The 14140-nt window shown below is 35.4% G+C and overlaps 1 protein-coding gene across 2 annotated transcripts in view; it reads left to right on the top strand.

Moving 5' to 3' along the window:
• The first annotated feature begins 445 nt into the window (after window positions 1-445).
• The window catches only part of large2 (LARGE xylosyl- and glucuronyltransferase 2), a 111945-nt gene continuing 98250 nt past the window's right edge, over window positions 446-14140 (top strand). Inside the window, exon 1 of one of the 2 annotated variants that reach the window (XM_084124025.1) lies at window positions 446-682. The gene's annotated coding sequence lies outside the window, so the exon portion shown is untranslated. Of the gene's footprint in view, window positions 773-14140 lie in introns of both variants that reach the window. The other variant, XM_084124026.1, reaches the window with a different exon arrangement.

Here is a 14140-nt window from a genome sequence, read left to right as displayed (position 1 = left end):
TCAACCCCTAGTTTGAACTGAATGCAACCCCTCCTTACTTTCTTTAAGTAGGCTACACGTAAGTTGCCTTGTATTTAAATAATATTCATTTACTTTTTTACATATTCTAGAACACTTTTTCTACTTGTTACTCATTCTCAGAAAATAACAACTTAATCAAACACAAACGCTTTTGGATCGTCAGAGCTCAAAATGTGCTATAGTGCGATGCCCCCTGAGGAAATCAAATCATCAAAATATCACTTGTTTATGACTGACTCACAGAATTGCATAGATTCTCCAGTGAGGCATGAACCACAGGGTACATCACAACAAAACCCTCCTTCCCCTGTGATATGCTAGCTAGCGGATGCAGAGCTTACATGGTAGGCTAATTGTAGCACAGCAGTCCAGACTCTATTTTCAGCCTCTCTAGTGAGGAGCCAAAGCTTCTCCTGCCTGAATATAGCAGCAGTGATTCCCATCAAGGGGCCGTTGCTGTCTTGAAACTAGCTGCTCTTGAAAAGCACTCAGAATAGAGCAGAAATATGAGGTTCTCGTCTCCTGAGAGCACAGTTAACTGTGCCACAGGCCTTCAGAGGGAAGCAGTTGAATAAGCGAGATCTGGAAACAGGTGCTCTGTGTTTGTAACATGTTTCAGCTCAGAGAGGTGGACACAGATGTTGAGAGCTGGTTCGGCACTGTAAGTTCTTCACTGAACTTTAATCATAGATCTGCAGAGATGGAATAGATATATATCAAGAAGGATTCTCATCTTAAAAGTGTTCAGAGAGTAAGTCAAATATGTGTTGGTTCTGGGCTGGTTTTCTGGTTATTTAATGCTAAAATAGATAATATTTGTATAAGATAATATATCATATTGCTGTGTCACCTCAGGGTTAAGAAGAAATAATAACTGTCACATTTAAAGTATATCTGCACCATATCAGTTAGCTGCTGACATCATTGATTTTAACGATCTGTATTGGATAGATGAAATAGGGGGCAGATATATAGATATAATTTTTTTTTTAATATATATATGTATAAGTTAGTTTAGTTTATTAGTTTACTATATTTCATTGCTCTTTGTATGTACGTTGATCAATGTTTTAATGACCAATGATGTTATTCATCATATATAGCGATCATGTCTCTTCAGAAGACTTTTTGAAGATTAAAAGTTTTGATGGAATGGGTTTTCAATGGAGGGACAGAAATTGCTAAGATTTCATTAAAAATATCTTAATTTCTGTTTCAAAGATGAATGAAAGCCTTATACTATTTTTTTTTTCCAAGCATGCAAAACATGTCCAAATTGCACATATTTGGATTTGTGCTGAATGAGTAAGGCTTAGTGAGTGCAAATTTATTTATTAGTATTTGTATAGCGCGATTATGGCTTGCCGTTTATGTTGTTTATAATGAATGCCATTATACTTTAAAGTTTCTTTCTTAATACCGTTACATTTAAAGGATTTGTTGTGGAGTGAGGGGAACTCATAAACATGTTTATAGTCTTTAAAATGTTTATAAAAATTTAATTTTATTTACTGGTATTTTACATTATTTCTGAATGTGTTTTTTCTCTCAACAATGCAATTTTGCTCATGCTGTGCAACTTATTGTCAAGTGCAACTTATTTTCGTGAATATATTGGCTATCTTGACTTATTTATAAAACTGAAAAATAATAACGAGTTTGGTTCGGAATTAATTTTGTCCGTCAGGATTTGATAGGAGGGGGAAAGATACCGTCATACAGTCATATCATACAGCTATGATACTCTGTTATTACCTAAAATATTTTTTACCCACCGGAAGCTTGTTCCTGTGATTAGACGACAGGCATGCTTGTGTGTGTTCTGTGATGGTGCATTTGTGACTTTGCACACTCGGTGGCATTGGGGTCAGTTGGCAATGATTCATTTGCAGTCACTAAGATAGAACGGAACATCTGTGACTCACAGCACGGCACTAATAACTCACGTCACAGTGCATGTGTTACGGAGAGAGTATTTTGAGGGGTTGACTGCATTGTCTGATTGTGTTTGGGATGATAATCTTGCGTAGTATACTGTGACAAATGGGGCAAATGTATTTCCTGAATTGCAGATTTTGCACCATCATGAGCCAAGCTGGACTGTGGGAGCCATGCATGCACAATGTTCAGATTTGTCCTAGATTAACTGTTCACCTCTTTTCTTTTCTCTCAGTGTTCATGTCCTCATGAGAATTCCAGCTCATCCTTCTCTCAGTTACCTTGACAGTTCGCTCTTTCTGTTTTGCCTCCTTCTCTCTTCCCCTCGCTGACTGTGTCTTCTCACAGTATGGGTGATTTGGAGCTGGTCTGTCTCTGGGCGGGTTTGTTTGCGTATTGGGGTCTGTTCTCCCCTCTGGTCCTGAAAGACCTTTTCACAGAAATGCACTATGATGCTCCACATCCGCAGTGCTGAATGAGAAATGGCTTGTTTGCATCGTGAACTCTCATGCGTTTGATATTTCGAGGGCTCTCATATCATCATATTTTCAATTATTTTATTATTTTATCTTTTTTCTCTGTGGTCCATTTATACTGTACAGTAATAAGGTTTTACATGAATATTGTCCACCTTCTCTTTTTGGCTATTGAAATGATAAAGGCTGTTGTTTACTACTGTACCATTAAGACCTCTAAATGCTCTTTTTTCATGTGAATAAGTAAAAAAATTAAATAAAAAAAGCCTTTCACTAATGACTATACTGCTAGTGTGTGGACTGTGACATTTAAAGCAGCAGACAGAGAAAATATAAGTACATTTTATGCTTTTAAGAGCCCCCCAAAAATAAATTAATCCCAGCGACAAAGGAAAGTGCACTCTTAAGTTCAACTAATTGCATTTAATATCATTTTAAAGCATAATAATTGTAGATAACATGCAATTAAAGGGTTAGTTCACCCAAAAATGAAAATTCTGTGAGTTATTACTCACCCTCATGTTGTTCCAACCCCATAAGACATAGAAGCCTATGGAGGAGTGAGACGGCTCTCAGATTTAATCACAAATATCTTAATTTGTGTTCCGAAGATTAACAAAAGTCTTACGGGGATGGAACAACATGAGGGTGAGTAATTACTGACAGAATTTTCATTTTTGGGCGAACTAACCCTTTAAGTGTCGGAAAACTTTACATTCAATTCCCACTTAAAGTTCACTCAAAAATTAAAATATTAAAAATTAAAATTAAAATTCTGTCATCATTTACTCACCCTCAAGTTGTTCCAAACCTCTGAGTTCTGTTTAACACAAAAGAAGATATTTTGAAGAATGTGGATAGCCAAACAGTTTCTGGTCCCCATCGATTTACATTTTTCTTCTATACCATGGAAGTCAATAGTGTCACGGACACACAGGAAAAATAGATCCAAACAGGAAAAATAGATCCAATAGCAGTATGTAATTATTAAAGGGTAATCCAATATCGTAGTCATCCAGGCAGGGGTCAAAGTCCATATAATCAATCCAAAAACAAATAAACAAAACAAGAAACAGGCTAGAAACACAGACCTCAGAAGTGTGGACAATATACAACGACTCCGTGACAAACACTAACCAGACAGGGTATATATACACAGACACTAACAATGTGATAGGGAAAAGCTGAGTGCAATGAACAGTGATGAGTCCAGACAGGGATTGTGGGAAATGCAGTTCCAGAAGTAATGGTGACAGAATGGGGAAGAGACCTCTAGTGGACATCCGGGGAAACACAAACCAGACACTGTGACAAATAGGGACCATCAACTGTTTAATTAACAACATTCTTCAAAATGTCTTCCTTTATGTTTAACAGAAGAAAGAACTTCATTCAGGTTTAGAACAACTTAAAAATGACAGAATTTTCATTTTTGGATGAACCATCCATTTAAGTGTATTACAACTCAAAGAGTCAAGAAATTGGGAAGCTTTTAAACTAAAAACTTAAAACTTTTTATGCCATTGGTTTACATGACAACAGCGTTTTTGGTGGGCTGAAAATGCAAACCTTGGAAAACGGGTTTCGAAGTGCACGTTTTTGAAAATACCGCTATCGCCTCTGTGTAAACTACAAAAACGTGAATTTGCGAAAACTGTGGTGTCATACGCATACTTATGTATTACGTGTTCTGTCTATAGGCATGTAGTGTTTCTTTACAAAGTGACATCGCCATCTACTGGCCATCTACTGGATCATTTTGACAACGTTGTCATCTGTACGCGAAAAAAAAGGATAAACTTTTCCGTTTTTAGTGCATCGTTGTCGTGTAAACGTACCCTCAGAGATCCTCAACTTTTCTTGGGTTTGGAAGGAAACCTGTGATTGAATTTTTTATTTTTTTTTGGAAGGGTGTTTAGACATATAGTCATTGATAATCTCATTGTTGTTGATGTTTTGCTTTGTTGTCTACTGTCTGACAAAGTTGGCCTCAGAGAGATCATAATCAAATACAGTTTTCCCTTAATATATTCCCAAATACAGATTTATTTTACCAGTAAAGGGCAATTTAGAAGCGTTAGTTGCATATATTTTTAACAATCAGTGGCATGAATAAAAAGAAGAAACACAGCAAGTTGTGAACAACATGAATTATTCAAATATAGTGTAATTTGCCATAATAAAATCAAAAACAGTGTGCAACAGAGATTCCGAATAAAATAATGAGCCTTTAGAACAAAGGCCTCTCTTTGTGTTTTGGACACCCCTGAACAAAGCTAAATGCTGTCTAGCCCTTTACAAAGACTGTACACGCAAACAATAACAGCTGCAGAGGAAAATAAAATATAAAAACAGAACATTAACACTACTTACTGAACTGAATGCTCAAACACTATTTTCAGTTGCACGAACAGTCCAACAACACCTACTTTGGCATATTTGGCACATAGTAGACCTTATTTTGCAGATTTGATTACAGGTAAAATAAAAATAGATATGATAGTTCAGTCTGATGGGACTGTTGTCCCCCCAGTAAACCAATACCACGGTATTTAAGATTCTATGCTGATTGTATCTATGATTTAAACTTTAAAGTCTGTTTTGATAAACTGAAACATGAGCGAGCTGTTCCAGCAGCTTAAATATCATAAATTATTTGGACAAAAACACAATATACACGATGCCTAGTGAAACCTGAAGTTGTTGGAGTGCAGCGTTTCTGAGCGTTTCAGTGGAACGAAATGATTTCTTAATCTCATATTTTATTTACTTATTGATTTATGCATGGCCTGGCACATTCAGAAATGGTTAACTGTAGTCACGCCAGTGATGGCTGGTGCTTATCAAGTGGGGGAGCCCAGATGTCCTGGCAAAATTGCATATACAGTTAGGTCCATATATATTTGGACACAGGCACAATTTTCATACTTCTGGCTCTGTATGCCACCAGAATAAAATTAAAATGAAACAATCGAGATGAATTTGAAGTGCAGACTTTCAGCTTTAATTCAAGGGGTTGAACAAAAATATCAAGTAAACGTTTTAAGAACTGCAACCATTTTTATGCACAGTCCCCCCATTTTCAGGGGCTCAAATGTAATTGGAAAAATTAATATAATCATAAATAAAATGTTCATTTTTAATATTTTGTTGAGAATCCTTTGCAGGCAATGACTGCCTGAATTATGGAACCCATGGATGTCACCAAAGACTGGGTTTCCTGCTTTGTGATGCTTTGCCAGGCCTTAACTGCAGCTGTCTTCAGTTGTTGTTTGTTCGTGGGTCTTTCTGCCCTTCAGCAAGTGAAATGCATGCTCGATCGAGGTTGAGATCAGGTGATTGACTCGGCCATTGCAGAATAATCCACTTCTTTTCCTTGGAAAACTCCTGGGTTGCTTTTGCAGTGTTTTGGATCATTGTCCATCTGCACTGTGAAGCGCCGTCCAATCAACTTTGCTGCATTCGGCTTAATCTGGGCAGACGGTATATTCCTCAGAATCCATCCGGCTGCTTCTGTCTTCTGTCACATCATCAATAAACACCAGTGATGCAGTGCCACTGGAAGCCATGAATGCCCATGCCATCACACTGCCTCCAGCATGTTTTACAGATGACGAAGTATGCTTTGGATCATGAGCTGTTCCAAGCCTTCTCCATACTTTTTTCTTCCCGTCATTTTGGTACGGTTGATCTTAGTTTCACCTGTCCAAAGAATGCTTTTTTCAGGCTTTTTTAGATGTTTTTTTTTTGTTTTTTGGCAAAGTCTAATCTGGCCTTTCTATTCTTGATGCTCATGAATGGTTTGCACCTTGTGGTGAACCCTCTGTATTTGCTCTCGTGAAGTCTTCTCTTGATTGTAGACTTTGACACCTCCTGGAGAGTCTCCTTCACTTGGCTGGATGTTGTGAATGGGGTTTTCTTTACCATGGAGAGGATCCTGCGATCATCTACCACTGTTGTCTTCAGGACGTCCAGGCCTTTATATGTTGCTGAGCTCACCAATGCATTATTATTTTTTCTCAGAATGTACCAAACTGTTGATTTGGCCACTCCTAATGTTCCTGCTGTCTCTCGGATGGATTTGCTTTGTTTTTGAAGCCTAATGATGGCCTGTTTGACTTGCATGGAGAGCTCCTTTGAACGCATGATGAAGGTTCACAGCAATAGATTCAAAATGCAAATACCGCACTTAGAATGAACTCCAGACCTTTTACCTGCTTAATTGGGGGGTAGCTACTATCAAGAGCTGTAATTCCTAAACCCTTCTTTCAATTTGGATGTAAATACCCTCAAATTAAACCTGAGAGTGTGCACGTTCAGTCCATATTCATTATATAACTGTAGCTTGAATATGTTTTGGTAAAAACCTGGTAAAAAAAACTCTTGGTAAAAAATTTAAATTGTGCCTGTGTCCAAATATATATGGACTGGATATATATATTTATTATTATTTTTTGTTGTTGTTGTTGCTTGCAATGTTGCTCCTAAAGCATATGCTTCTCAAACTCTGAAAAGTGAAATGTATTAATAAAAATATCTGACCAAGCGCAGAACTGTAAAAAAAAATACAGATTACAATATGCAAGAAATACGATTATGGACACAGAAATGTTACGACACACTGTCTAATTGCATGTCTGTATCCAAGGACTTTCCTGGATATTAATTGTGTATTAATAATATATTATAATTATATAATAATTATATAATTAATTGATTATATTCATTTATATATATATTTTATTTATTTATTCATTAATAAATAATGTAATATATTACATAATTTATTTATATTTATATGCAGTATATACTGTTCAAAAGTTTAGGTTAGGAAGATTTTATTATTTTTTATTGATCAAAAGTGAAGTTTATGCTCCAACCTATTTCTAATTTAGTTGCTGTACTTTTGACCTTTCAATTCATCAGAGAATCCAGAAAAAAATGCATCATGCTTTTCACAAAAATATGAAGCAGCACAACTGTTTTTGATTTTGATGATAATGAGAAATGTTTCTTGAGCTGCAAATCAGCATATTAGAATGATTTATGAAAGATCATGTGACACTGAAGACTGGAGTAATGATGCTGAAAATTCAGCTTTGGTCACAGGAATAAATTACATTACTAAATATATTCAAATATAGAAAATATTTATTTGAAATTGTAATAATATGTGACAATATCATTGTTTTTACAGTATGTTTAATAAAATTTGTAATCAAATACAGTCTTGATGAGCATAAAAGTCTTTTTTCCAAAATATTGTAGCTTTTGATGGGCATGCTAAGCCACATTTAACTGCTATTAAAAATGACTGCACGCGAGCAACACTTGCAATGTGTCATGACAGAATATATTAAAAATATGGCAGCAAGGATCTATTTTTGTCAAGAAATAGTACCAGCTTATATAAATGACCATCCAGAGTTTCACTCCCTGGAGCCTCAGGTGTCTGAGCAAGTCTTGACAGATGGATTTATGGGTTTCACACTTTCACCGGTGGACCTCGTGTCACCCAGCGTACGGAGCTGAGTTAAGGGTCAGAGGCGTGCAGACCTGACTGCACAAGTGTGAAGAGAAATTCCCTGACACATGCCATGTCAGCTCCTCTGAGCACATCCCAGTCACAGGGTTAAAAACAGACCGACCACAGGGAACTACCATAGCAGTAATTGAAGACCACCTACATAGGGTTGTATAGAAGCTGAGAGTTGCTATGGTTATTCAAAAGGTCAGGTTGTGCGGTGAAAGTAAATCTGTTAGATCTGCTATAATTTGAATAGGACTACTTTATGCATCAAACTGCCAAGACCTTATAAAGTTGTTGTGTTCACTGTCAGATATGTGACAGTAGGGGAACTCTCCAGTCTGTCTGTGGCCATTCTGTGAATGTGATGTAGAGCGTGTGTTTGCAATATCATTTCAGCTGGGAGAGATTGGATCCCTTCACAAATAAACAATGTTTTATTGCTTGTCTACTATATATTTTATACTGTGACATCAAAACTGGGTTCCTGCTGTCAAAGAGGAGCCATGGCAACCCGCCACAGATACAGTGTCATAGACTGGGGGTGTGGTTTAGCTTGGGCGGAAACAAATCCTGATTACTATAGTTACACATCTATCTATAAATTACAGAAACGTCTGTTTGTCTGTCTGTCGTTAGTCCGATGGATTTCAAACTTGACAGGTGTCTTGCTACAGGCACGAGTAAGTGCAGTGCCAAGTTTGACGTTGTTTGGATTAGAAATGCAAAAGATATCGTTAAATATATCAGTAAACGAAGCTTTAGAAGGTTGTGGTTTAAAAATAAACATTCTGACATAAACACTCTGTCAGCTAAACATTAAGTCAGCTACACTGTTTACTTCTGAATATTATATTTTATTCACGACCATCATTTGTAGTAGCCTATTCACAAACTGTTTGCTCAAGCGTAGCGTTTTTTCGGAGTTCACTGTGTAGCCTGCTCCCTGAATCGACGCGCTTATTCATTTGTGGATGTTAACTGAATCTGTAAGTCAGCTACACTGTTTTCTTCTGAATATTATATCTATCTATAAATTACAGGAACGTCTTTCTGTCTGTGTGTGTGTGTGTGTGTGTGTGTGTGTGTGTGTCTGTTATTCGCATATCTCTCGAACCGTTCAAACTTGACAGGTGTCTTGCTACGTGCACGAGTAAGTGCAGTGCCAAGTTTGCCGTTGTTTGGATTAAAAATGCAAAAGATATTGTTAAATATATCGGTAAAAGATTCACACATCGGCTTTTGCTGCTCTAGCTGCTGGCCACTCCCCCTCTCACACTGCACACTGAGTGAGCACAGCCCAGGACCAGAGACAGAGAGGGTCGAAGAAAGCAGCGGAGCTTAAGTAGCGTTTTCTCGGAGTTCACTGTGTAGCCTGCTCCCTGAATCGTTGCGCTTATTCATTTGTGGATGTTAACTGAATCTGTAAGTCAGCTACACTGTTTATTTCTGAATATTATATTTTATTCTGGTGCACTTAACATTATCGCTACTGTGTAATAGTAGCCTATGCTATTCACCAACTAAACATATCCTATTCAATGCGTTCACAGTCTCTTTCATGGCCATCATTTGTAGTAGCCTATTCACAAACTGTTTGCTCAAGCATAGCGTTTTCTCGGAGTTCACTGTGTATCCTGCTCCCTCAATCATGTAGTTCAGTTTTCCATATTTATTGTATGTCATTATGTCAGTATCAGTATTTGCTTTCTACCATGCACAAATAAAAATGGCACTGAACTTTTGCTGTGTAATTGTAACAATGAGCATTCAGATACACAGAATCAACAATTACTAAAAACACACACAAAAACTGATTTTGCACGGGCACTTTGCACTAGTTAGAAATAAGAGAAAAACAACAACATGGGCTCATTGGAAAAATGTTCCTGTGGCAACATTTTTGCAAAACGCAAAACACTAGAGGCAGTAAAACAGCAAGCACTTTTAATCGTTTTCACACACAATTATGATTAAAGCGGCAGATTGTGAATTAATAAAGACTTGTTTTCACACGGCTCCTTTCACAATTATGTAATGACCTCAGAACACTTTTTACCATAGTGTATGATTTGTAAACTAATATATTTTACAATATATCTGCTCCATATGTTCGGTTTTACTGACTTAAAAATCTCGGGTACGAATCCTGTGAAAGATGAGTCACGATATAAGAGCAAAACAAGCTAAAATGCCATGATTACGTTTTTATGTCGCATTTGCTTTTGTCAACACTATCGGGTAGGTTTAGGGCAGGGTATAGTGTAGGTGCACTGATACGTACAAACTGCGACTTTAATAAAAAATTGCCATATTCATGTTCATCTGTTCCGAAAAAAAAAAAAAAAACTTGCTTTTAGCGCCACTCACTGGTCATTTCACTTTGAACCTGTCACGAAATGTGCACGATGCAACGTATTTTGCATTTCACAAAAATGTTGCCACAGGTAAGTTTTTCGAATGAGCCTGTGCTGGAATTTTTTTTGCTACTTTAAATTTTTAAGTACAATCAGCTTGTCTGTGTAAGTCATTTCAACTTAAATGACATCAAATTGACTTTTTGAATTTTGAATTTGTTGAATCTTGTATAACTTATAAAAAAGTTAAAAAGTGCTTGGTTAAAGTAGTGTAACAACATATGTTGTCATAACTTATTGATCATATCATTTTTTTACAGTTTATGGAAGCTTGTTTCTGCCATGAAAAAAAATTAAAAAGGTAATTGCGACTTTTTATCTCATAATTTTTCTCGCAATTGTGATATATAAACTAGCATTTGCGAGTTATAAAGTTTTATAAAGACTTTTTTTCTTAGAATTGTGAGATTTAAATGCACGATTGCCAGCTATAAAGTCAGAATTGCAGGATACAAACTCGCAATTGCAAGAAAAAGTCTTTTTTTTTCTCAGAATCGTGAGATATAAATTTGCAATTGCGAGTTATAAAGTCAGAAATGCAAGAGATAAACACATTTGTGAGAAAGAAGTCAGAATTGTAAGATAAAAAGTCACAATACCTTCTATTTTTTATTCTGTGGCGCAAGTTTCTATACATTTCTATGGGGGAAATGAATACACTGACAAAAAAAATTGGTGTAGTTTTTACTTTGAAACAATTTTTCACTCAGAAATTGTGTACTCCAGTAATTGTTTTGGATGGATTTATTTACTGTTTATTTTACTGCAATACAATATGCAAAATAAACATCAAAGGTAGCAGAAATAAGAAGAACATCTGAACATGACTTTTAAATTACCCTCAATGAAGTAAGATGCTGTTTGTCCTCATTAATGGTGTACTTTCAGCATACTGGACCGTGCTAACCTTCTAAACTTTGACCTCATGGACTGTAACTATGGAAACGAGTCAAAGCGCACAGCACCAGTTCATAGGTGGCTTTGGTCTGACATCTTTATAGAAAGCGATAGCCAGAGGCATGTTTGAGCTTGGAATGTCATTATCTTTAATGAGACTCACAAATGTGTTGCTCTTTTCTTAAAGGCTATTTAGTTTAATTGTGTTTACTCTTGGTATTGGCCATATAGTAGGTCAGAGTAAACAATCCATTGTTCACTCATAATTCACAGCTCAGTTAAGAACTGGGAAATGTTATAATGTAATATGTAGTGTGGAAAATAAGGAATATTGTGTGGAAAAAGCCATTTATAGGCTATTATATAGAACAGAAATGCAATACTTCAAAGGAATTTTCCTGGAATGTCAACTGTATCATAAAATACAGTATCATCTGCTGCCTGCTGTGACTGATTATGATCTTCAATTTGACCCATCTAATTTCAGAGAAAAGCAATATCACATGAAATTTCATATTCGGGTGGACTTTGTCACTTAAAATTGCACGGTAAACTGTTTTGGTGTTATGTCTTGGAATTGAGCTATATTTATCTTCTTGATATCAAAAGTCAATTTGATGTCATTTAAGTTGTAGAATGTTGGGGACACGCATAGCAATACAGAAACAAAATGAAAACACAATTAAGGCTTATAGGGGAATGATATGATACAAAAATGCAAGATAAATCTGGAATTTGTAAAAGTGTGGAGCATATTTTGTCATCTGAATCTATTTTAAGTTACACTTAAATTTTTTATTAATTGAAAAAATATTGAAACTATATATATATATATATATATATATATATATATTAGGGCTGTCATTAACATTTTTAATCTAATTAATTACATTAATTAGTCGGCACATCAAATTTGGCTGAGAAATTACCCCAAAAGATTATAAAAGTTATTATTGTGTTAAAGGAGAAAGGCATCAAATAAACATTACAAAAAGTAGCTTTAGAAGGAAATATTTTACTTTTTATATTTTATATTTTATAATATTTTACAAACTTTTAGTTAACAATGGCCATATATTTTTTCAGAACCTGCATTATATTATATTATATTATATTATATTATATTATATTATATTATATTATATTATATTATATTATATTATATTATATTATATTATATTATATTATATTATCAGTAAATAATGAAATATTAAACAAAATGTTCAATAAAATATTACTTTCTCTTTACATGCAGTGACAATTAAAGAGTTAAAGACAATAAAAAAAATGCTTTTCCAAAAAGCATAGGCTCTCTACACTAACGTGCATCTGCAAGTACGTAAGATGGAATGACGGCTAAATGTGTGTGTATACCTTACATTTAGATGGCAGGCAACTTCCCGTAATCACAGTTATTCTCCAGTCTGTACTGATACTGTTTCACTGTGACTTTCTTTGAAGTCAGTCCACTCTTCATAATGTTGTTTACACAAAATGGCCCCATGTCATCGACGGTTGTCATGGGAACACCACATTCGGCCCTGAGGCTTTGTATTATGAAGACGAAGGACAAGAGTACACTGTGTCATTAGGCTTGTCTCTTACATAAATGGATTATGCTCTGAATAAAACTAAATATTGATTACATTCACTTCACAACAAGAAAGCCAATCATAAAACATGAAGAAAATCATCATACTGCGAGCTAATAATGTTTTCACGCTGTTCATTTTGGAATTGATTTTGGTGGCGTCGGTTTTCGGGTTGTCCTCAGATGAGACTGAGGTCTGACTGAATCTTCTGAAAGCGTTTATTGTGAGACTGCATGTGTCTTACCTGAAATCCATCAGGCACACAGGCAGTGATGCTCATTAAAGATGACAGCTATGTGTTTCTCTATTCTTGGTTGTCTTTTTCAGAGCCCACCACAAAAAAAACACAAAAAAAAACGGAGATGTCGGAGACGTCAATCAAAATGACACAACGCAACAGAAATATTAATCTAATCCTCAAAATAATTCAGCATTTCTTGAAAGTTTTGCTGAGACTATAGACTTGGAATCATACTGAAGAAAGAGGACACCTAATTTCTTTTGTGGTCGTTTTTGACATAACATTATGTACCGGCAATTCAACTGTGCAAAGCATATGCCCATTTATTTTAAGCAACGACAGTAAATTTACAAGCACAGTTCTTGAACATTTGACAAATACAATTTTTTTTTCCAGACAGGCAATTGATCAAAAATGTTATTATAGGCTACATTTTTTTTTAGAAAAGAAAAACAACAAATGAAATCTCATCGTCACAGATGAGGCTGTATTGAAGCGAACGACAATGGAGTAGCAACAAAAAAAGTCTTTATTATAAAAATATTTATTATTATTATAATCCAGATCGCAGGAGATTTGGATCTAGCAACTAGAATTCAACCACATTAACATTGACAATAACGGACAAATGAACTAGGGAAACTCAGGGCTTAGATACACAGAGAACATAATCAAAGGAGAAACAGAACAGGTGCGTGGAATTAGGAACTATGGAAACTAATTAACAAACAGGCAAACAGAGTGAAAACCAAACTGAAACTAAACCGTTGCCGTCTGTACGGGAAAAACAAACGGAAAAACTTTTCCGTTTTTAGCACATCATTGTCATGTAAATGTACCTTAAAACTATATAAAACATTTCTAATAATTTAATTGAAAAAAAAAGCTAAAGTTGAACAACTTAAACTAAATGAAAATTAGAAATGTTGCCTTGGCAATAAACTGAAATAAGTTTAAATGGAATCACTAAAATTATTAACTGAAATTAAATGAAAACTAAAGTAAAACTGAGCTAAAATTTTAAGTTAAAT

Source organism: Abramis brama (genome assembly GCF_963993115.1).
Source record: "Abramis brama genome assembly, chromosome: 9".
NCBI lineage: Eukaryota > Metazoa > Chordata > Actinopteri > Cypriniformes > Leuciscidae > Abramis > Abramis brama.
The sequence above is the reverse complement of the archived record's forward strand: the minus strand, read 5'-3'. Positions and strand labels throughout refer to the sequence as shown.